Genomic DNA, 24,258 nt, shown 5'->3' with positions numbered 1-24,258 from the left:
AATGGATATTTTTATACAACTATTAAGTTATATGAAATATTAGTCTGTTAACCAGACTGAGAGACACTGTCTCCATTCAGAGGTATAGTAGCCTTATAGGGGAAGCCCAGCTATGGAAGGGGAAATTTTGAGGTAACTTACCCCTTCCTCAGTTGTGTTTGAAATTTATATGTTTTCTGATACCTTGCATCAGATTTGGGTTCTTTCTGAACTGTATACTTTAATTTGATATTTCATACTAAGATTTTAAGGATTTTAAGTTTTTTGATGCTTTTTTCTATTGATAATAAAAGCGTCTTGGTGTGCAAAAAAAAAGTAGATGATAGAAGATAGTCTTGTTACTAAAGTAAACCTTTCTATAAATAAATGCAGAAACATCTGTTAAGGGCATAGTCTGAATGGGGCAGACATCTGAATTGCGTCAATTCCCGCCTTGCGGCCAAGATTTCTTTCTTAGGCTTTCTTTATAACTAATGGCAGAGTTTCACATTCTCACAGCATTAGGCAATAGAATGGTCAAGAGAACTGGTGCCAAGTTATGCTCTTTCTGGGGTTAGCTAGTGGTAATAATTTTTACTCACCAAAGAAAAGTGTGGCATGTTTTGGTTTTTATTTTTGAAGACTGAAAACCTGAGATCTCTCCTTCAACGTCACTTTTAGGCCCTGACTTTAGGCAGTTTTCCAAACGTCTAACTGCTCAACTGCTTTCAAGAAATTACTGTGGTCTTGCAGGAAGCTTTGGTCAGGAGAAAAAGAAGGCACATAGTCTTTCCTAGAACACCATGGGCCCATCAAACAAACTTTTTCAGAAACAACTGAGATTCCTTTTTTTTCAATGGCACAAAAATGCTAATTGAAACCAAACAGAAAACAAACCCACCCCACAAGTATGGCAGTTCAGATGACTGAGGGGAAGGTCAGAGAGGGGAGGAGAAATTCTTCTTGGGAAAACTTTTGAAGCTAAAGCTTATGTATTTTGCTCTTTGATGATTATAAGTTAAAGTGGGGTGGTTTAGCATTTTTAAGATAAAAATTAGCCAGGACTGTAAGAGAACACTGTGTACCTTTTCAGGTGCCTGTATAGCTCTTCCTAGAATACCTGTCTGGTGCTCTACTCTTCCTCAAGACTACCTCAACACTCCTCCCACTTGGGGACTCCAGCATGTGGTAAGGTGAGTCTGAAAATTTGTACTCCTTGCATATATCCTAGAAGAGTATCACTTAAAGTGACATTTTAAAAACATCTTTTGAAAATTTTGGAAAACTTTCAAAGGTTGTATTCACCGGTCAACTCTTAAGAATCACCATTTATAAAAAAAAAAAAAAAAAAAAAAAAAGAATCACCATTTATAAGGCCTATATTTAGATAAGGCTAAAGTTTAATTAGCAATAGTATCCTTTGCCAGTGTAATATAAACCTTAGGTTCAAATTTGGGTTGACACTAATAGCATTATGAAACATGCTTTATATTTCAAATCTGAAGTCTGAAGCAAATCTTTGCAAATTAATATGTCACCACTCTTAGGTGTCCTGAGCATTACTCTACTTGTACTTTAAATTGGCAGCCTTTTTAAAAAAAATTAATTAGCTTATTTATTTATTTAAAGTGTAAGTTTTAATTCCAGTTGGTATACAGTGTTACATTCATTTCTGGGTGCAATACAGCAATTCAACACTTTCATACATCATCCTGTGCTTTTCAGAACAAGCACACTCCTTAATCCCTATCACCTATTTAAACCATCCCTACACCCCTCTCCTCTGGTAACCATCAGTTTGTTCTCTATAATTAAGAGTGTGTTTCTTGCTTTGTCCCTCTCTCTTATTTTATCCCCTTTGTGTATTTTGTTTCTTCAGTCCTACATATGAGTGAAATCATAGGGTATTTATTTTTCTAGGACTGCTTATTTCACTTAGCACTATACTCTGTAGCTCCATCCATGCCATTGCAAATTGGCAAGATTTCATTCTTTTTTGTGACTAAATAATATTCTAAATATTCTAGTGTGTGTGTGTGTGTATTTATATATATTTATACTGCTTTGTGTATATTTTATGTATGTATATATATAAATTTATATATAAAATTATATAAATACAGATAAAGAAGGCATGAGGTATATGCCGTATCCATTCATCAATCATTGGATAGCAGCATCTTTTAAAGCAGAAAAGTATTTCTAAGTAAAGGTTAGAAGGTCTTGATAAGTCTGAAATAGCTTTTAGTTTGAGCTTCCATACCATAAGTAGTGCAATTGACTTCATTAGGTAAAGGAGGTCACAAAGTCTCTTGAGGTGGGAATATACAAAAAAATTAATTTTCACTTTTTGTATGCTTGATGTGTATTCTCTCTTGAACATTAAAATGACTCCTTGGTCTCGGAAAATAATTTGACCTTGTTTGTAGCATGTGAATCACTTGTGAATAAACTGTTCACATTTTACAGGTGAATAAACTCTTACGGGCACCAACCAGCACACCGTCTTGTAAATTCCTTAGTCCTTCATTTGCAAAACTTATGTGCTTACATTTTTGCCTCAATGATGATTTTTGAAGGTCTTACATAAATAAATTCCCTCTTGAAATAAAAAGTGTAACCATAGAGCCTTGTGGTAATTACTAAACTATGTGGAGGGAAATGGATTCCTAAAACCACAAGTCTATATCCTCACTGGTTCAAGACTCTGTTGCATTGCTTGTGGCATTAGCAAAAATACATGGATTGAAAGCAGAAGTCTGATTCTAATAGAGCAATTCTGTTATATCTGTGTAAGAGCTGAAAAATTCTAGTTCAGCCCTGCTATTTGTACTATAGTCTAAAGAAGAAAAGTAAGGAACAAATGTATTATGTAGTCCCACTTACTATAGTTCTCTCCATAATTGTGTCATCACTGAAATTTTAGATTTAGCTTTCATCACTGGTAAAGCTATTCTGTAAATTTTTCTTTTCATTACATTATTTTCTATTTAGGAGGGTTTAAGTAAAAGTTACACCAAGAGGAATTGTGGGTTCAGATTTAATGTTTAGAGATTGTACACACTTGGGTTTGAATGTTTCAATTTTTTTGTTTCTTTTAGAACAAACACTGAACACTGCTAGTTTTCTCCTCATACAGGTAGGAGATGTGGGAGTTGCCTAGAGTTTGTTGCTAACAGAGTTAATTTTTTGCTGTTTCTTCTCAAATGTTTAGTATACTAAAAATTATCAGCCTTTGATTCTTGACTTCAAGTGCAAAGAGACTCCCTTAGCATACTACCTTGCTTTCCTTTTTTAAATGAAGTTTTGTCTGTTTTAAATAAATGAACAGTTCCTGGGTGTGGTATAGCCATACATAAAACTGTTTTGCTCTTGCTAGTTACTGAACTAACCCGTTTTAGTCATTGAAAGAGAGGGTATGTGAGTTCCCTAAAGTTTTTTGAAATGAAGCATCTAATTTTAGGCATGTTAACTTTGATGCAACAAAACTAGCTTTGAATTCTCAGTATTGCTACACTGTGAAAGTACCTTAATTTTATTATTTTTTTTTTATGAAGCAACTTTAAGTGTTTAATGTCTTACAATCAGAATATTTCTACTAAATTTCTCCACAATGATGCAGTTTTTCCTGAGCCATTATTCTTTTAGGGAATGATAGAGAATAATTCACATTTTACTTATTACAAGGCATCTTTTTTTTATGTTTGTAAATTTGAGGCTATGTGGGAACTTTCAAGCTCCATTTTATGTAAAAAAAATTACATAAAACAAAATAAGATTTTACATATTATTTATTTACTTCTATTCACAATAGGACTGCATTCTTCTCCCATCCCCGTTTTCTGGTGCCTTCCTGTAAGAGGCATTTAATAGAGGGGAAAAAATGATAAACAGGACTAAGCTCTATAATCTTTTTTCCAAACTGCCTTGTAAGTAATTTCCCATAGTTTCTGTAGTGAAGCTTATGATGGTTGTATCTTGTGCTTCAGGTAGTGGGAAGTAGTTTCAAAATACTCTCAACATTTTATATTTTAAGCTGTGTGTGTGTGTATGTTCGTGTTTTCAGGTTAGGTTTTCTGCCCCATGTAGATTTGTGGGATTTATTTCTTATATGTTTATGCTTAGTTTTAATGGTTTAGATGGGAGCATTTCTAAATAAAACTTACAAAGAAATATTTGTTATTATAGGTAATTCATGCACACAGATTTTAGGAGACTCGAAATGATCTCTTGGCAAAAAAACTTAGTAGAAGAGGGGACAGTTTCTGTAATTTAAGTTGTCATAGTAACCTGCATCAAACCCATACTTGGAATCCAGGCCTGAAGAATTTCAGTGACAATAAACATTCCAGTTGCATTCATCTTTTTTTTTTTCCCCTCTGAGAAAGGAGCCATCGTGATCTAATTATTTCATTTCTGTTTTTAGCAGATGAGTAGCAGCTTGTATTTTTTAGCACTTTGAAATTTCCCTGGTAGAGTAAAAATGAAAAGTTAGCTGTTTATATTTGAAACTGGCATTTTCTGATAATGTATCTCAAATTAACTATTTCAGATGAAAAGATAGGTTCAGTCTAATGGTTACTTAATAAAATATGAAAAAAAGGAATTTGATAAGGATTTGAACACATTGCCATACACATTTGTTAACATGCAAGTTTTTATACTATGAGTATTGGAATCTGATTTACATGGAACTCTGATTTGGGAATGTTAGGATTTTCCTAATATCAAATTGTTAATATATTTATTTTATGGCATCTTTTACTTAAATGAATGTATTTAAGTAAAAAGGATGAGGTATCATTTAAATTAGAGTAAGTTTACTTTGAGAAATTTATATCGGCATTATTTTTAGATTATGCTCTCTTTCACAAAGGACAGTAGAATGTTGTTTCTAATAACAAAACTTTTAGGGTTTGCTTCACTCTTGCTTTCTGCAAGATACTGATTACTAATCAAGGTAATTTGGAGTTAAAAACATTTCTACTTAAACAAGAAATATTAAGAGAAATAAGGAGATAAAGGTATGTGTCCATTCATTTTAGGAAACTTGGAAAACAAATTGGAAGAGTTTGTGTCTAGTCTAACAATATACATAAAAGACAAAATTAGCAGTTATTGGATATAACTTCTGTAGATACAAATGGTAATACTTTTGTAGACACTTTTCTACATATGTATGAGACTCTTAATCAAATGGATAATTTTTTTAGAAAATATAAATCAACAAAATTTGAAGGAAAATATAATCACCTATTATCTCACTGTTTAAAGATCTTTACTATAAATATTTTATGGGAAGTGTCCACAAATTAGGAATCAAGCTGTCGATAACCAAAATACTAATAATGGTGAAACCCTAGAATTTTATCTCCTATTAGAATTAGCATCATACTTGCTGTCATCACTACTTATCTAAATTAACTATGAAATATCCAGCCACTGTATTAAGAACAGAAAAAGAGAGAGAACTATTGGCAAGAACAAAATTATTTGCAGATAATAAAAATGCCCAGAATACTTAAACTAATGTAGTAAAATTCCACTGTAATGTAAATATCATGGTTTACATAGTAGTAATAGTTCAAAAATTAAAAAACAAAGAGTCCATTCCTAGTAGCAATAAAAATTTATGCTGAGGATTAAACTCTGTAAGAAATGTGAATGGCCCATGGGCAGGAAACTCTTAAACTCCATTCTGAAGATGCAGAGACCCAGTGATTCTAGATAGCAAGGCAGTTTATTAATTATTTCCCATGTCTTCATATTTGTATATTTAATGTAATTCTAATCAAAATCTCAGAATTTTTCATAGGTCAGTGATTCTAAATTTCATTTTTATAGAATAAATAAGAGCCAAGAGATGTTTACATAAAGAATAATGGAGAACTTATAATGATACATATTAACTAAAAATAGTATGATGTCAGGGCGCCTGTATGGCTCAGTGGGTTGAGCGTCTGCCTTCAAAGGTCATGATCCTGGAGTCCTGAGATCCAGCCCCGCATCAGGCTCCCTGCTCAGTGGGGAGTCTGCTTCTGTCTCTCCTCCCTGCTCCTGCTCTCTCAAATAAATAAAATCTTAAAAAAAAAAAATAGTATAATGTTGATAAAATACTTGGAACAGAATAGAAAGTCAAGAATCTTGTGTTGGTAAGAATGTCATTACAAATAATGAATAGAAAAATACAATAATAAATATATTAGAAGATAATGTATAATAATCTTGGACTTGGGGAAGGATGGATTAAAATATAAAAGCAAAGGTTGAAAAGAGAAAAATTCATATATATAATTTAAAAAAATTTCACAAATGTCAGGTCACAAATAGGCAACAATCACTTGAGGAAAAATATTTATTATCTCTCCCTGTGATAGATACATAGAGAAAAATAGTTAATACCATATATAGTTAGTTCAAATCAGTAATAATCATTATTTAATTTAAAAATTAGATGATTGTTCTCAGTAAATTGTTTAAAAAAGAATGCAAACAGATATAGACCTAAAGATTTGTTCAGGCTTAGCGCTTAATAAAGGAATGTCATATTTGGTATATCATATCACTAAGGATTCAAAAATGTGCATGAGACATATATAAGTGACCTTTGTGTAAAATGTAACATAGATAATTGTAATTAATAATGTTGGCTGTGAGAGAAGATAGATCAGAATGCTCATATATTGCAACTACAGGGTAGACCGTGTAGCAGCCAGTAATGGAATCTACCTAACTACCTATCTGCTTATTTATAGATAATTTTTTTTTTTACTATTTAATGAAATGGAAAAATGATAGTAACCTAAAAAGTAACAATGTCAGGATAGATATAAACTATAACCTTGTATTTTTAAGTGTATTTACATAGAAAATAAATAAATGAGGCAATATGCAAAGTGTTAATGATGGTTATATCCAAGTCATAGAGCAAAATAATAAGAATTATTATTATAGATCCTCTAAAACAAATACATTTATAATCAGAAATTTGAAAATAGATTTAGTTTTCTAAAAATCTAAGGTTGATCAAAAGTCTAGGATTTCATTATATATCTTCTTTAAAAAAATTATGGTCAAGACATTTATTGAGATAGGTTATATACAGAATTAAATAACGAGAGAATCATCAGAGTCTCTGGTTAGGGCTGAACAGACTTGTGACTAGCATTCGTATTAGACTGTGGTATATACCTGTGCATCTGGTAATTATGCCTCCTGGGAGTGTGGGGCCCAAGATCCCTGAGAAAAAGAGCAGTGTGTTGCTGTTTAAATCTTAGCCCTTTCCCCCGTGCCTATGTATCAAGTGCCACAGCAATTTAAATGTTCAAATATTGATTGCCAATGATGTTGAATCAAACTTACTGAAGTTTTTATGGATTAAGTGGGAGAATTAAGACAGTTATTTTAATTCTGTAGCCATTTGATTATTTCCCCTTCTCTCCCCGTCCCCATTGACTCTACTGTTTTGTTCACAACAAAATGTAAGACTTAGCAAGGTCATGGGGACTTTTTTTTAAGTTCCTGGGCAAGGAACTTAATAGTTCTTAGGAAGTATACCTAGCGTGAGATGCTGTACCTCTGAAGCCTTAAGTATTAACTTTGTTTAATTTTTTTGTGCTGTACTTCCTGAATACAGCTTTTAACAGTGGACTTGTTTTTTCCAATAATTACGGATTTGCAGGTACCACCTCTCCTTCGTGACTAAGAAAAAACTTTGGCCTTTGGTGCCTAAGGCCCTGAAAAGGTCCTGGCATAGCATTGAACCTGTCTCATCACAAGTCACATATCCATGAGGTGAGCGTGGTGGCCAGTTTCCAGCAACAGGAAGCATGTCGTTAAAGAGTTTCACTTAATGACAGATGAACCACCTTGAAGTTTAAATAAAATTTGATTTAACATTGTCATAATAGTTTTCAGATTTTTTAGATTTGTTTAATTTTCTCCTGAGACCATGCTTGATTCTAAAAGTAGCTTTTCTGACATATCTGATAACTTCTGTTTTTCTGAAATTCTAGAAAAGAGCTTTTTAGCAAAGCATCAGTCCTTATATATTTAAAACAAATGCTCAGGTAGCCCGAGTGGCTCTGCGGTTTAGCCCCGCCTTCAGCCCAGGGTGTGATCCTGGAGGCCTGGGATCGAGTCCCACGTCAGGCTCCTGGCATGGGACCTGCTTCTCCCTCTGCCTGTGTCTCTGCCTCTCTCTCTCTCTCTCTCTCTCTCTCTGTGTGTGTCTCTCATGAACAAATAAATAAAATCTTTTAAAAAAATTGCTCATTTAAGAAAAAAGTAATACAATTAAGTTTAAAATGTACACGAAGGTATAAAGTGAAAAACAAGATTACCTTCTTCCTCTTTGTATTTCCTGTACTTAAAGGTAACCGTTTTTAACAGTTTCTTGGATATCGTTGCAGAAAATGTGTACCTACAACATATATTTATACTTTTTTAAACTTACAACAATAGTTGTGTGTGTATGTGTATTACACAAGATTCTTTTCAGGTTCACTCCTTTAATCACCAGGATAATCTTAAAGCAGATACGATTATCAAACCGCATGCTGAATTGGTGGGAATTCAGTGAATATTTATTCCATTTGGCTGAATTTGTATATAAAAATAATGATAGTATGTAATTACTTAATATGCATGAGACTATGATTGAGTCTACTCCTGATTGCACCAATGACTATCATTTTCTGTGACCTGGTTTCTGTCCCTATAAATTGAATTGTGCCTATATCTCCTATCCACCTGAATGTGGTAGGGAGAATACAAAAAAAAAAAAAAAGAAAAAGGAAAACAGGGCTGGGCAGCCTGGGTAGCTCAGCAGTTTAGAGCCGCCTTCAGCCCAGGGTATGATCCTGGAGACCCGGGATTGAGTCCCACGTCAGATTCCCTGCATGGAGCCTGCTTTTCCCTCTGCCTCTCTCTCTCTCTCTCTCTCTCTCTCTCTGTCTCTGTCTCTGTGTCTCTCATGAATAAATAAATAAAATCTTTGAAAAAAAAAAGACAGGGCCAAAATACAAAATCAATTTTTGTTCTTGTATGCTACTAAGATAATACTGAAGTAGTAATGATACTATAACATTCCTTCTGATTTTACAAAGCCAATTTCTTTTATCTAAAGTGGACCTCATGGAAGTCATAAAAGTAGAATAGGATGGAGTCCATATTTTCTGCCCTTAGGGAATATATAGCCTCACCAAGTAAGAAGGTTCATACCAGATAGGAAACACCGTTTTTATTGCCAGGTGATACTATGTTATAGCAACTCTTGAACTTGCACACTCTCTCTTTCCTCTTTCACTCTTCCTTTCTCCCACATTTCAACCAGAGTATATTCAACTCCTTAGAAATTTAGGGAAACTAGTCTTAAACCTCCAGTTTCAAAGCTTATGAAAGTCTCTTCATGACCTTGCTAAGTCTAGAATCTTTTTGCCTCCAGCAAGCATCCCCTCATCGGTCTTTGACTTGCCTCTCTGGATAGTCTTCATTTTGCCTAGGATTAAACTTTTCTCTCAATGGTTTCTGTGAAAACACAACACACACACACACACACACACACACACCATTAAGTAGAAACAACCAAAGACCTGGAACTTAGAGGAAAGAGACTCATATTGCAGGAAGGGCAACCTTGATAAGTCTTTCTAGACTCTGGCTTCATCCTTATCCCTTCCTTCCATGATGTCTCCAGAAGCTGTCAAAAACTGCCATGTATCATCTGGACTCATCAATCAGGGTACAAGTCAGTTTATCCTGTTATTAATTGTGTGAACTTGACTGCTTAGTCTCTAAACTCCAGTTTTCTTACTCAGATGTTAGGTAAGATTAAATTATACACCTGACTCTTAATGTGCTGTGGTTAAAGGTGCTGACCTCCATGCAGTTGAAAATCCACATGTAACTTCTGACTCCCCAAAAACTTTACTAATAGCCTATTGTTGACTGGAAGCCTTATCAATAACAAACAGTTAACAAATATTTTATATGTTATATGTATTATATACTGTGTTCATACAATAAGTAACCTAGAGAAAAGAAAATGTTAAAATCATGAGGAAGAGAAAATACATTTACTGTACTGTATTTATTGAAATAAATACACATGAAAAGTAGACCCACACAGTTCAAACTTCAGGGAGTCAACTGTACATGTAATGGTCTTAGCATGTACGAAGTTCAATATATGCTAATTATTCAATATATGCTAATCATTTTTATTAAAAGAGTGGTGCTTTCCCGAATGCTTCAATTTTGTTACAGACTTCGGCTAGATATACTTTTATATTAGCTGACCTTCATTCTTCCATACTGTGGAAACTATGTAATTGTTCAAAGTAAATACTTTGGAGAGTGAAACATCTTATGCTGGGATAACAATGTGAACAGTTGCTATTCTAGGCAAACAGGATGAGTGGTCACTCAGGGTTATACCCATAGTGCCTTATTTGTGGTTCATGCTTAGGGAACACAGGTCATTAAGTGAGACAGTGAGGATATAGGACAAGTGAGGACACATTCATCTTTTTGAGTTTTAGTTCCTTACTCATTAAATTGAAGTTAACATTAACTAGCTCAAAGGGTGGCTGTAAAGGTTAAATGAAATTGTGATCTCGTAAAACATATTATATATGTGAAAATTAGACGCCTGTTAATTCCCCTCTCCGTCTCTGCAAATTTCCTTAGCTGTCCTGATGGATAAGTTTTGTGTATAGCTGTGTTATGGACTTACTTCTCACACCTCCTTAATGTATCTTTATAGTGCATTTGGTTGGACATTGTAGGTGGTAGTCATAACGAACTACACAGGTGTTTGTCAGTTCCTCTCACAGGAGAGTTGGTCTGTATTGCTTCAATTAAGCACTTTTTTAACATCGAAAGGCATGAATTGTAGTGTTCAGGAACCACAACTGCTTTTCCTATAAATTCTCCTCTGGTATGTTTTTCTTCCTTTGTGTTTTCCTATTCTTTTGGATGATGCATAGTCTAAATAGGAAGATTTGTTCTTAAATATTTCAAATATGAATGTTTATGCATTTAATAGACTGTGTGTGTGGGCAGCCCAGGTGGCTCAGCAGTTTAGCACTGTCTTCAGCCCAGGGCCTGTTCCTGGAGACCCAAGATCGAGTCCCACGTCAGGCTCCCTGCATGGAGCCTGCTTCTCCCTCTGCCTGTGTCTCTGCCTCTCTGTCTCTCTGTGTATCTCATGAATAAATAAATAAATAATTAAAAAAAAAAAAAGACTGTGAATCAAAGGCCTTTGTTTTGTACATCAGCTACAGAGATGCATTTCTTTCTTAGGAAAAACTATCTAGCTGTAACCTTGAAAATTAATAGAATAATTGGTAATATACATACCAAATTTAATTTTCTTATGATTTATAAATAAATTTTTTATTTTTATTTTTTTTAAAGATTTTACTTATTTATTCATGAGAGACAGAGACGGGGGGGGGGGGCAGGCAGAGGCAGAGGCTCCCATGCAGGGAGCCCGACCTGGGACTCAACCCCAGGTCTCCAGGATCAGGCCCCAGGCCAAAGGCAGCACCAAACTGCTGAGCCACCGGGGCTGCCCTAAATAAATTTTTTAAAACACAAAACTGGAGGAAGTAATAGACCTCAAGTTTTGAGTCTTTTGCAAAATGACCACAGCATTTTCACCATTATCTTCCATAGTTCTCTCATTAGCAAATCTGTTCAGACCTGGTATTGCCCAGTCTTCAGGCTTACAGAGAGTCTATGGGGGACAGACAGGTAGTAAATGATTTTAGTCCTGTCATAAATTATGCAGTAGTGGAATGAAGGTGTGATGGGAGCATGGGGAAGATTGTGCAGAGGTTAAGAAGGATACCATTTAAGTGCTTAAAGGTGAATAGGTATTTAGGGAGTAGGGAGAAAGTCTTTGAAAATGGACTGGGAAATAGCATATGCAAAGCCTAGAAAGGCACATAAGAAGCATGATTTGTTTGGATCTTAACAAGTACAAGTAGGTGTGAATATGAATGTGGATGGGAAGGAGAGGACTAATTTAAAAAACAGAATTCTTATTCTAATTGATATAAGCAACTTTTTCTGGGGCTCTGGATTTTATTGTATTGAAAGGATCAAAATTATAAGCAGATAAAGTTCTAGTTGGAGAAGTAGAAGTGTTAATGACTTGGAGCAACCTAAACTTCAGATACCTCTGTAAGGAGAAAAATTACTCACATTCTTTATTCTTGATAGTTTCTCTGTAATCTCAAGAAATTAAATATTTAACATATTCTCATTCTTCAAAAGGATATTGCTACTTTAAGATATTCCCACTTAAAAAATTAGATATATATAGATAACATTAAAAGCTATATATACTGTTTCCAGCCAGGTTGATTTAACATTCCGTTCATTTTGTTAACATTTTCTCCTGCGAGCTGTTGGATGGCCACCAAACAATTTTACTGTGCAAATTCTTTGCAAATTTTACCTTGTCAAAATGAATTGTGTGAGGGATGAAATAATTAAAAATTGCTTTTTTTTGTACAGCAAATAATGCTTTCAGAAAAAACATGCTGATATTAACTGCCATTTCTATTCCATTTTGCTTCCAAGAATTGTTTGAATGTATACTCCATTTTTTATTATACGAGAAGTAGAAATATAAATAATGATTTTTACTGTTAACAAAATAGTAATTTCATATAGTAATATTTATATCCTCAGGTGAAAACTAAAATAGTGTCATATGAGTGACTTAGTTCTAGTACCATCTTGCCTGCTTCATTTTGTTTTCTCCCTGTACTACACCATAGCATGTGTGTGTGTGTGTGTGTGTGTGTGTATATATATATATATATTTATTTATAGTTTTTATTTTTTACTTGGAAATTACTTTGATTGATTGATTGATTGATTGATTGTAGCACTAGGATTTATTAAACTGTGTCTTAGTAAAGGTACTGGGACAGTCTGCCAATTTTTCTTGAGCAATGACACTAGGAAATTGACAGCTAAGGGGATGTTGTACATGAGCTCATCATCTGTCATCTTCACGTGGCCAACAGCCACTGCCAGACATAGCACCTTCTTCATCTGGCATTTGATGGTGTATTTCACTTCATCCACTTTGGCCACCATGTTCTCATTGTAGGTCAGCAAGGAAGGGAACTTGCCAGCCTTATTCAGGCCTGGACCCAGGATTCATGGGATCTGCTTGATCAGAGATTCCGAAGCCAAAAAAGCATCATACTTCTTGGCCAACTTCCTGACTAGTTTTTTATTCTTGTTGAGTTTCTTCAGCACCTCAATGTCCACGTGGGGAATATCCACTGCCTTGGCCTCATCACAGTGCTGCTGGTCCCCCAAAACACACTTGGAGAACTTGGGGCGGGGGATGGACTTAAGCCTGATGGTACCCAAGAAGTGTTTGTCCTTCTGAGGGTCCTAGTTCTTTAGGCTGATCTGTAGCTCCACTGTCTCCAGAAACTTCCAGTGCTTGTGCTGGTTCTTGTGGAGGACCTTCTGCACCACCTCGTACAGGGTGTCGTGGGAGACTTTGCTGCTCATGGTAGCCAGAAAAAGAGATTTGATTTGCTCCATTAAGACAGACATCTTCTCTAGGGGAGAAACTCTTCCACTCATCTTTGTGGTCCCAATGCCTAGCCAGTAGATAAAGATCTGTTAAATAGATGGATACATCTCCTACAACCCATAGCTTTTAATTCCTAATCAGTCTGTGTTCTTTGCTGTACACATACAGTTCCCCTGTCTTTTTCTACTGCAAAATGGATTTACATAGCAGCCGCCCTAGGTTTCAAATTATGTGTAATAATTTGATATGCATAGTTGTTGGCTATCATAATCCCATCCCCATCTCACAAGAAAGCCAGGCTCACCAACATGTTAGGACAAGGGGACTATCTGGCCAAGAACCAGTGGATATACCAGAATATTCCTAAGTTTAATTTCCACACTCAAAATGGATGGCACTTTGTGCTTTTCAGTATGTTGTTCATGCTTCTTCTGATTAAACTACAGAATCAAGAGATTCTGTTGCATTAGAGACTATATTTCTAATAGTGTTTCTAAGAAAGAGTAGTTCCACCATCAGGAGTGTTTAGGAAATTTGTGAGAGCATTGTTGGTTATCACAGTGATTGAAAGAATGCTACTGGCATTCAGTGAATGGGTAACAGATATGCCAGGCATCCAGCAGTGCACAGGACAATTCCACACAGTAATATTAAAATGGCACACTGTTTCCCTATTGAAAAACCACAACTGAACATAACTCTTTACATATATACACAACGCATTTTTGCATTGTCTTAATATATAATGAATTTTCCAGGAATGTAACTATTATGGAAATTAGGGAAAATCATATTTAATTCAGTATTTGAAAGAGTGGTTCCCCAGCTTAATAACCATGTCATAGACAGCAGTCCCCCTTGTAGTATTTGAGTCAATATACCTGCATCAATATACCTGCATTTACATACCTGCTTATATAACGGTTGCATTTATGGCATAGGCATACCTCAGAGAGATGGCAGATTTGGTTCCAGACCATTGCAGTAAAGCAAACATCACAATAAAGCAAGTCAAATGAATTTTCTGGTTTCCCAGCGCATGTAAAAGTTATATTTACACCATAGTCTATTAAGTGTGTTATAGCGTTATGTCTAAACAAACAACGTACATACTATAACTTAAAATGCTTTCTTGTTAAAAAATACTAACCTTCATCACAGCTTTCAGTGAGTGGTAATTCTTTTTTTTTTTTTTTAATTTATTTTTTATTGGTGTTCAATTTACTAACATACAGAATAACCCCCAGTGCCCGTCACCCATTCACTGCCACCCCCCGCCCTCCTCCCCTTCTACCACCCCTAGTTCGTTTCCCAGAGTTAGGAGTCTTTACGTTCTGTCTCCCTTTCTGATATTTCCCACACATTTCTTCTCCCTTCTCTTATATTCCCTTTCACTATTATTTATATTCCCCAAATGAATGAGAACATATAATGTTTGTCCTTCTCCGACTGGCTTACTTCACTCAGCATAATACCCTCCAGTTCCATCCACGTTGAAGCAAATGGTGGGTATTTGTCATTTCTAATAGCTGAGTAATATTCCATTGTATACATAAACCACATCTTCTTTATCCATTCATCTTTCGTTGGACACCGAGGCTCCTTCCACAGTTTGGCTATCGTGGCCATTGCTGCTATAAACATCGGGGTGCAGGTGTCCCGGCGTTTCATTGCATTTGTATCTTTGGGGTAAGTCCCCAACAGTGCAATTGCTGGGTCGTAGGGCAGGTCTATTTTTAACTGTTTGAGGAACCTCCACACAGTTTTCCAGAGTGGCTGCACCAGTTCACATTCCCACCAACAGTGTAAGAGGGTTCCCTTTTCTCCGCATCCTCTCCAACATTTGTTGTTTCCTGCCTTGTTAATTTTCCCCATTCTCACTGGTGTGAGGTGGGATCTCATTGTGGTTTTGATTTGTATTTCCCTGATGGCAAGTGATGCAGAGCATTTTCTCATGTGCATGTTGGCCATGTCTATGTCTTCCTCTGTGAGATTTCTGTTCATGTCTTTTGCCCATTTCATGATTGGATTGTTTGTTTCTTTGGTGTTGAGTTTGATAAGTTCTTTATAGATCTTGGAAACTAGCCCTTTATCTGATATGTCATTTGCAAATATCTTCTCCCATTCTGTAGGTTGTCTTTGAGTTTTGTTGACTGTATCCTTTGCTGTGCAAAAGCTTCTTATCTTGATGAAGTCCCAATAGTTCATTTTTGCTTTTCTTTCTTTTGCCTTCGTGGATGTATCTTGCAAGAAGTTACTGTGGCCGAGTTCAAAAAGGGTGTTGCCTGTGTTCTTCTCTAGGATTTTGATGGAATCTTGTCTCACATTTAGATCTTTCATCCATTTTGAGTTTATCTTTGTGTATGGTGAAAGAGAGTGGTCTAGTTTCATTCTTCTGCATGTGGATGTCCAATTTTCCCAGCACCATTTATTGAAGAGACTGTCTTTCTTCCAATGGATAGTCTTTCCTCCTTTATCGAATATTAGTTGCCCATAAAGTTCAGGGTCCACTTCTGGATTCTCTATTCTGTTCCACTGATCTATGTGTCTGTTTTTGTGCCAGTACCACACTGTCTTGATGACCACAGCTTTGTAGTACAACCTGAAATCTGGCATTGTGATGCCCCCAGATATGGTTTTCTTTTTTAAAATTCCCCTGGCTATTCGGGGTCTTTTCTGATTCCACACAAATCTTAAAATAATTTGTTCTAACTCTCTGAAGAAAGTCCATGGTATTTTGATAGGGATTGCATTAAACATGTATATTGCCCTGGGTAACATTGACATTTTCACAATATTAATTCTGCCAATCCATGAGCATGGAATATTTTTCCATCTCTTTGTGTCTTCCTCAATTTCTTTCAGAAGTGTTCTATAGTTTTGAGGGTATAGATCCTTTACATCTTTGGTTAGGTTTATTCCTAGGTATCTTATGCTTTTGGGTGCAATTGTAAATGGGATTGACTCCTTAATTTCTCTTTCTTCAGTCTCATTGTTAGTGTATAGAAATGCCACTGACTTCTGGGCATTGATTTTTGTATCCTGCCACGCTACCGAATTGCTGTATGAGTTCTAGCAATCTTGGGGTGGAGACTTTTGGGTTTTCTATGTAGAGTATCATGTCATCAGCGAAGAGGGAGAGTTTGACTTCTTCTTTGCCAATTCGAATGCCTTTAATGTCTTTTTGTTGTCTGATTGCTGAGGCTAGGACTTCCAGTACTATGTTGAACAGCAGTGGTGAGAGTGGACATCCCTGTCTTGTTCCTGATCTTAGGGGAAAGGCTCCCAGTGCTTCCCCATTGAGAATGATATTTGCTGTGGGCTTTTCATAGATGGCTTTTAAGATGTCGAGGAATGTTCCCTCTATCCCTACACTCTGAAGAGTTTTGATCAGGAATGGATGCTGTATTTTGTCAAATGCTTTCTCTGCATCCAATGAGAGGATCATATGGTTCTTGGTTTTTCTCTTGCTGATATGATGAATCACATTGATTGTTTTACGGGTGTTGAACCAGCCTTGTGTCCCAGGGATAAATCCTACGTGGTCATGGTGAATAATTTTTTTAATGTACTGTTGGATCCTATTGGCCAGTATCTTGTTGAGAATTTTTGCATCCATGTTATTCAGGGATATTGGTCTGTAATTCTCCTTTTTGGTGGGGTCTTTGTCTGGTTTTGGAATTAAGGTGATGCTGGCCTCATAGAACGAATTTGGAAGTACTCCATCTCTTTCTATCTTTCCAAACAGCTTTAGGAGAATAGGTATGGTTTCTTCTTTAAACGTTTGATAAAATTCCCCTGGGAAGCCATCTGGCCCTGGACTCTTGTGTCTTCGGAGGTTTTTGATGACTGCTTCAATTTCCTCCCTGGTTATTGGCCTGTTCAGGTTTTCTATTTCTTCCTGTTCCAGTTTTGGTAGTTTGTGGCTTTCCAGGAATGCGTCCATTTCTTCTAGATTGCCTAATTTATTGGCGTATAGCTGTTCATAATATGTTTTTAAAATCGTTTGTATTTCCTTGGTGTTGGTAGTGATCTCTCCTTTCTCATTCGTGATTTTATTAATTTGAGTCTTCTCTCTCTTCTTTTTAATAAGGCTGGCTAATGGTTTATCTATCTTATTAATTCTTTCAAAGAACCAACTCCTGGTTTTGTTGATCTGTTCCACAGTTCTTCTGGTCTCGATTTCGTTGAGTTCTGCTCGAATCTTTATTAACTCCCTTCTTCTCTTGGGTGTAGGATCTATTTGCTGTTTTTTCTCTAGCTCCTTTATGTGTAAGGTTAGCTTTTGTATTTGAGTTCTTTCCTTTTTGAATGGATGCTTGTATTGCGATGTATTTCCCCCTTAGGACTGCTTTTGCTGCATCCCAAAGATTTTGAACGGTTGTATCTTCATTCTCATTAGTTTCCATGAATCTTTTTAATTCTTCCTTAATTTCCTGGTTGACCCTTTTATCTTTTAGCAGGATGGTCCTTAACCTCCACGTGTTTGAGGTCCTTCCAAACTTCTTGTTGTGATTTAGTTCTAATTTCAAGGCACTATGGTCTGAGAATATGCAGGGGACAATCCCAATCTTTTGGTATCGGTTCAGACCCGATTTGTGACCCAATATGTGGTCTATTCTGGAGAAAGTTCCATGTGCGCTTGAGAAGAATGTGTATTCAGTTGAGTTTGGATGTAAAGTTCTGTAGATATCTGTGAAATCCATCTGGTCCAGTGTATCATTTAAAGCTCTCGTTTCTTTGGAGATGTTGTGCTTAGAAGACCTATCGAGTATAGAAAGAGCTAGATTGAAGTCACCAAGTATAAGTGTATTATTATCTAAGTATTTTTTCACTTTGGTTAATGATTGATATATTTGGCAGCTCCCACATTCGGGGCATATATATTGAGGATTGTTAAGTCCTCTTGTTGAATAGATCCTTTAAGTATGATATAGTGTCCCTCTTCATCTCTCACTACAGTCTTTGGGGTAAATTTTAGTTTATCTGATATAAGGATGGCTACCCCTGCTTTCTTTTGAGGACCATTCGAATGGTAAATGGTTCTCCAACCTTTTATTTTCAGGCTGTAGGTGTCCTTCTGTCTAAAATGAGTCTCTTGTAGACAGCAAATAGATGGGTCCTGCTTTTTTATCCAGTCTGAAACCCTGCGCCTTTTGATGGGGTCGTTAAGCCCGTTCACATTCAGAGTTACTATTGAGAGATATGAGTTTAGTGTCATCATGATATCTATTCAGTCCTTGTTTTTGTGGACTGTTCCACTGAACTTCTTCTTAAAGGGGAATTTTAAGAGTCCCCCTTAAAATTTCTTGCAGAGCTGGTTTGGAGGTCACATATTCTTTTAGTTGCTGCCTGTCTTGGAAGCTCTTTATCTCTCCTTCCATTTTGAATGAGAGCCTTGCTGGATAAAGTATTCTTGGTTGCATGTTCTTCTCATTTAGGACCCTGAATATATCCTGCCAGCCCTTTCTGGCCTGCCAGGTCTCTGTGGAGAGGTCTGCTGTTACCCTAATACTCCTCCCCATAAAAGTCAGGGATTTCTTGTCTCTTGCTGCTTTAAGGATCTTCTCTTTATCTTTGGAATTTGCAAGCTTCACTATTAAATGTCGAGGTGTTGAACGGTTTTTATTGATTTTAGGGGGGGATCTCTCTATTTCCTGGATCTGAATGCCTGTTTCCCTTCCCAGATTAGGAAAGTTTTCAGCTAGAATTTGTTCAAATACATATTCTGGCCCTCTGTCCCTTTCGGCGCCCTCGGGAACCCCAATTAAACGTAGGTTTTTCTTTCTCAGGCTGTCGTTTATTTCCCTTAATCTATCCTCATGGTCTTTAATTGTTTGTCTCTTTTTTCCTCAGTTTCCCTCTTTGCTATCAACTTGTCTTCTATGTCACTCACTCGTTCTTCCACCTTGTTAACCCTCGTCGTTAGGACTTCTAGTTTGGATTGCATCTCATTCAATTGATTTTTAATTTCCGCCTGATTAGCTCTAAATTCTGCAGTCATGAAGTCTCTTGAGTCCTTTATGCTTTTTTCTAGAGCCACCAGTAGCTGTATAATAGTGCTTCTGAATTGGCTTTCTGACATTGAATTGTAATTTTTTTTTTTTTTTTTTTTTTAATTTATGATAGTCACAGAGAGAGAGAGAGGCAGAGACACAGGCAGAGGGAGAAGCAGGCTCCATGCACCGGGAGCCCGATGTGGGATTCGATCCCGGGTCTCCAGGATCATGCCCTGGGCCAAAGGCAGGCGCCAAACCACTGCGCCACCCAGGGATCCCGTGACATTGAATTGTAATCCAGATTTTGTAACTCTGTGGGAGAGAGGACTGTTTCTGATTCTTTCTTTTGAGGTGAGGTTTTCCTTCTAGTCATTTTGCTCAGTGCAGAGTGGCCAAAAGCAAGTTGTATTGGGAAAAAGAGAAAAAGAGAGGAGAGAAAGAAGGAAAGAAAAGAGAAAGAGAAAAAAAAGGGAAGAAAAAAAAACGGAAAAAAAGAAAAAGAGAAAGAAAAAGAAAGGAGAAAAAAAGGGGGGGTGGGGGAAGGAAACAAATCAAAAAGCAAAACAAAACAAAAACAAAAACAAAAACAAACAAAAAAAAGAACCACCGGGGAGTATCTTCTGATTCTGTGTACTTTAAGTCCCTTGGCTTCTCCTGGAAGTTGTCCGTCTAGCTGGTGTTCTGGGGGAGGGGCCTGCTGTGCTGATTTTCAGGTGTTAGCAGTTGGGGGAGCTGCTGTGCCCCCGCCTGGTGCAGGGCTCAGTGGGGGTTGTTTACCCCGTGAGGCCGCAGGAGGAACAGCCCCAGTGGCGGGGCAGCTCTGGAAACCTGGATTCAGCTCCGGCAGGAACTCCGTCTGCAGGGCCTGGAGGCTCTGGGCGGGGCCGCTGATCTGCTCAGCTGGGGCAGGAGCGTCCTCGCTGTCCTGGGCCCTCCCGGCCTCTGCCTGTCCCGGGGGAGGCGGGATCCTGGGCTGTGTCCCGGCGCCCTGTGCTCCGGAGCCTGCGCTGGTGGATTCGCGCTCCCGGGCCGCGCAACCCCCTCCGCGTAGCTGCCGCCCGAGCCCCTCCGAGCTGCTCCTGGAACCACGCAGCCCCCTCTCACGGAGCCTCTTCCTCTGTCCAAGCCCCTCCGAGCTGCTCCCGGGGCTGCGCAGCCCCCTCCGCGGAGCCGCCGCCCGAGCCCCTCCAGCTGCTCCGGGTCCCGCCGGGTCCCGCCGTGCGCGCTGCAGCCCTTAGGGGGCTCGGCGCACTCTCCTGGGCGCGCAGTTGCTCTGTTACTGTCTCAGGGAACCCGAGGGCATCCTCGCCCTCCTGGGTCCTGCTCCAACTCCCCACGAGCCCCTTTCCGCCCGGGAAGGTCGGTGCAGCTCCTGTGTCTCCGGGACGGGGCTCTCCTGTCCTGGGGACACTCGCCCCGGCCTCAGCCCGGCTCCTCGCGGGGCCCCTCCCCCTTGGAGGCCTTTGTTTCTTTACTTCTTTTTCCCCGTCTTCCTACCTTGATAGAAGCGCGAACTCTTCTCACTGTTGCATTCCAGGTGTTCTCTCTTTAATTCTCAGGCCGAATTCATAGATTTTCAGGATGATTGGAAGGTTTTCTAGGTAATTTGGTGGAGACAGGTGATTTGGAGACCCTACTCTTCCGCCATCTTGCTCCTCCCCTCCTCGAGTGGTAATTCTTGATCACAAATCACCATAACAAATACAATAATAATGAAAAAGTTTTAAATGTGAGAATTTCTAAAATATGAGATACAAAATGAGCAAATGAAGTTGAAAAAAATAGTGCGAAAAAATTTATTTGTTGCAGGATTGCCACACACTTTCAATTTGTAAAAAAAAAAAAAGAAGAAGAAGAAGAAGAAATAGAAGAAGAAGAAAGAAACAAACAAAGGACCTGCAAAGTGCAGTAAAGCAAAAGCACAATAAAATGAGGTGTGCCTGGAAAGGCATAAGCATCTAGCTGCTTTAGTCTGTCTTTCATTTACATATAAGTTCTTGTCTCTCTGTTATAAAATATTTTTCTTTTCTTTCTTTCTTCCTTGTTGAGAATAGCCTGTTTGGGGCTAGAGGAAACACAAGGGTAGAAACAGAAAGACTCATTAGAAGGCTCTTGCGGTTATTCAGGTTAGCAATTATGGTAGGGAAGATAGAGATAGAGCTAACAGGATTTTCTGACAGATTAGATATGGGTTATGAGAGAAAAAAGTCAAGGATAACTGTAGGCATTTGGGCCTGCGCAACTGAAAGGATGCATTCTAGTTGCTTTGAACTGCAATGAAAGAGTATGAGTGCAACAGTTTATGGAGGTAGGAGTTCCTTTTAGACATGTTGAGTTTGAGATATCTACTGGACATAGGAATGGCAATGTTGACTAGGCATATGAATATGAGGCTGAAGTTCAGAGAGGGATCTGAGCTTGAAATACATGGGAATTGTCAAGTATATGGTATTTCAAGAAATGTTCGAGTTGAATGAAATCACCAAGGGAATGAATATAAATAAAAAAAGGGTAAAGGACCTATGATTGAGATTTGGGATTCTCAAAGATTAAAAAAAGCATAGAAAAGAGATTGAGAAAGAATATCAGGGAGGTTGGAGGAAAAGCAAGAGAGAGTGCAGGTGTTCTGGAAGCCAAATGAAGAAATTATATCTGGAGGGGTGAGTGAAAAATTGACTCTTAGATTTAGCAATGAGCTAAACATGATGGATGAGCTTGGTTTGGGTGGAGCAATGGGGGTAAGAGCCTGACAGGAATGAATTCAATAGAGAATGGAAGGTGAGAATATGAAAAGGCAGTTAAGTTATCCTCCCATGGAAGATAGCTGGTAGGGGAAGTAGGATCAAAAGGAAGGTGTTTTTGTTTTAAGATAGGTAATATAGCTACTTATTTATTCTCTGATGCACTATAAAAATCAAAGGAGATAGTGATGATGCTGGAGCTAATATAAGGGGACTGGCATCCTGGTTAGCCATGGTGTACCTATGACTGCACCATTGGTTTTCCAAGCATCTAGTATGCCATAGCTCTGGAATAGCTAATTGATGCATAATACAAATACAAAATAGATTTTGAGGCCCTGGGATCTGAAAGTGTTGTCACTCACCAGAGTTTCTTCCTTTTTTGTTTAGGAAAGTTGATCAGGCACCAGCCAAGGATTTGGGCTTTATTTAGCCAGACGCTAAATTAGAAATTAGTGGGAAATCAGAAGGGAAGGCAGAAGCAATTCATGTTCTGTAGGCAACTGCCTGAGAACAGCTAAAGTTTGTCCTTCTTGTCCACTTGGAACCATCTTAACCATTTTGACTTGTAGGCAGAATGGCACAGGGCCTTTAGAATAAGGAAAGTGAGGTACTTATGAGGGCACAAAATATAAAGAGGCACTCTCTTTAAGAGTCATGCAAATACAATGTCGGCACTTGAGAATGATGCCTCCTTGCATTTTGTACCCTAGGCACCTTGCTTGCTATACACCCCTTAGTTCCCCCAGTCCTGAGAATGGGCACTGCAGTTTAAGGAACAATAGAAATTATCTTTCCCTAATTACTTCTTCTCATATTACCAGTTGGAGGTTAAGGTTAATGTGCTTTGGTCAGTCTCTTATTCCTCTCCTCCCTACATATCTGGTTCTTCGACAACTAACAAATGAAGAAGACTTGGTAAAGAAGAAAAGAAATGCTTCTGGGCTGCAAAATCCTATTGTTGGTGATGAGACAGAGTGGGGAATGACTGGTTGGAGCCTTTGGCCCAGGAACATGAAATTTTGGATACCTAAGAGACTGGAGAGAGGGAAATGGGGGACATAAGGGAGACTGGTTGGGATCAATTCTATGAAGACTAGAATAGAAACTGTCCCTCTCTAGCTTAGTACATTTGTCATTTTTAAGAGTTTTTAAGTGCCCCGGTACCATTTTATCTTTCTATCTTTGGAACCCAAGGGTGATAAGAGGTTATCACTTATCTTGTTAGTGCTAAGAATTGAGTTTCTGGTTCTGCCCAAGTGCAGATCTGAGAAAGATCTTCCAAGGTCATCTGAGGAATTATCCATCTTCATACCTCAGAAACCAAAGGAGGCCTTACAGCACATCTGCAGAACCCAGAGAATTCTCAAGGCTTTGTGTCCTGGAGAATATTGTCAGTTGGTCTTGTGCTTGTCCCCTCTGAGGGAGCCATAGTGATAAAGGTATAATAATCATGGACCATCTTGATCATTCTATCTGAGTTGATCTGAGTTGACAGATTTTCATATGAAGAACATTTAGGACCAAATAAGTAAAATGGTGCCAATGTGCTTGTATGAAAACTGAGTCAGTTGAAGGAATAGTGGAGAGAAATATACAAAGATGGCTGTGAGGAGCTTCTATCAAGAGGAAAATTCTAGAGAGGCAGGCAGCTGACACATTTTGAAGAGAAAGGATGGAGGTGGTTAGAGATATGGTCCGTGATTTTCTTATAATTGAGACATTGCTGATTATGAGACTGAGGAAAAACCCACTGAACTTACAAGTGAGAAAGTTTTCTTTGTTTTAAAGTGGCTCGTGGTAAAAACTGGAATGGCAAAAGTCCCTGACTAATTATGAATGAAATAAAAGGTAACTGATTAATGATCCTATTTTTTAGTTCTAGAGGTAATTCACTGCAAAAGTTATACCCTTACATGTTTCAGCCACATATGAATGAATCTGAGAGCAGTACTAGGAGACAAAAGAA

At 37.8% G+C, this 24,258-nt stretch overlaps 1 protein-coding gene and 1 pseudogene across 6 annotated transcripts in view; one reads left to right on the top strand and one right to left on the bottom strand.

The window, feature by feature from the left end:
- The window catches only part of LOC140617122 (large ribosomal subunit protein uL1-like), a 49,289-nt pseudogene extending 35,691 nt beyond the window's left edge, over positions 1 to 13,598 (bottom strand).
- The window catches only part of RASSF8 (Ras association domain family member 8), a 124,061-nt gene that overhangs the window by 39,594 nt on the left and 60,209 nt on the right, over positions 1 to 24,258 (top strand). For 4 of the 6 annotated variants that reach the window (XM_072798605.1, XM_072798603.1, XM_072798609.1 and 1 more), the window contains exon 2: positions 1,073 to 1,172. The exons of 1 other annotated variant lie outside the window; for it this stretch is intronic. The gene's annotated coding sequence lies outside the window, so the exon portion shown is untranslated. Of the gene's footprint in view, positions 1 to 1,072; positions 1,173 to 7,660; positions 7,774 to 24,258 lie in introns of those variants that run through there. One more of the 6 variants, XM_072798606.1, reaches the window with a different exon arrangement.

The sequence above is a fragment of the Canis lupus genome, chromosome 25 (assembly GCF_048164855.1).
Source record: "Canis lupus baileyi chromosome 25, mCanLup2.hap1, whole genome shotgun sequence".
Lineage (NCBI taxonomy): Eukaryota > Metazoa > Chordata > Mammalia > Carnivora > Canidae > Canis > Canis lupus.
Note: the sequence above shows the minus strand (reverse complement) of the source record. Positions and strands in the feature narration are given on the sequence as shown.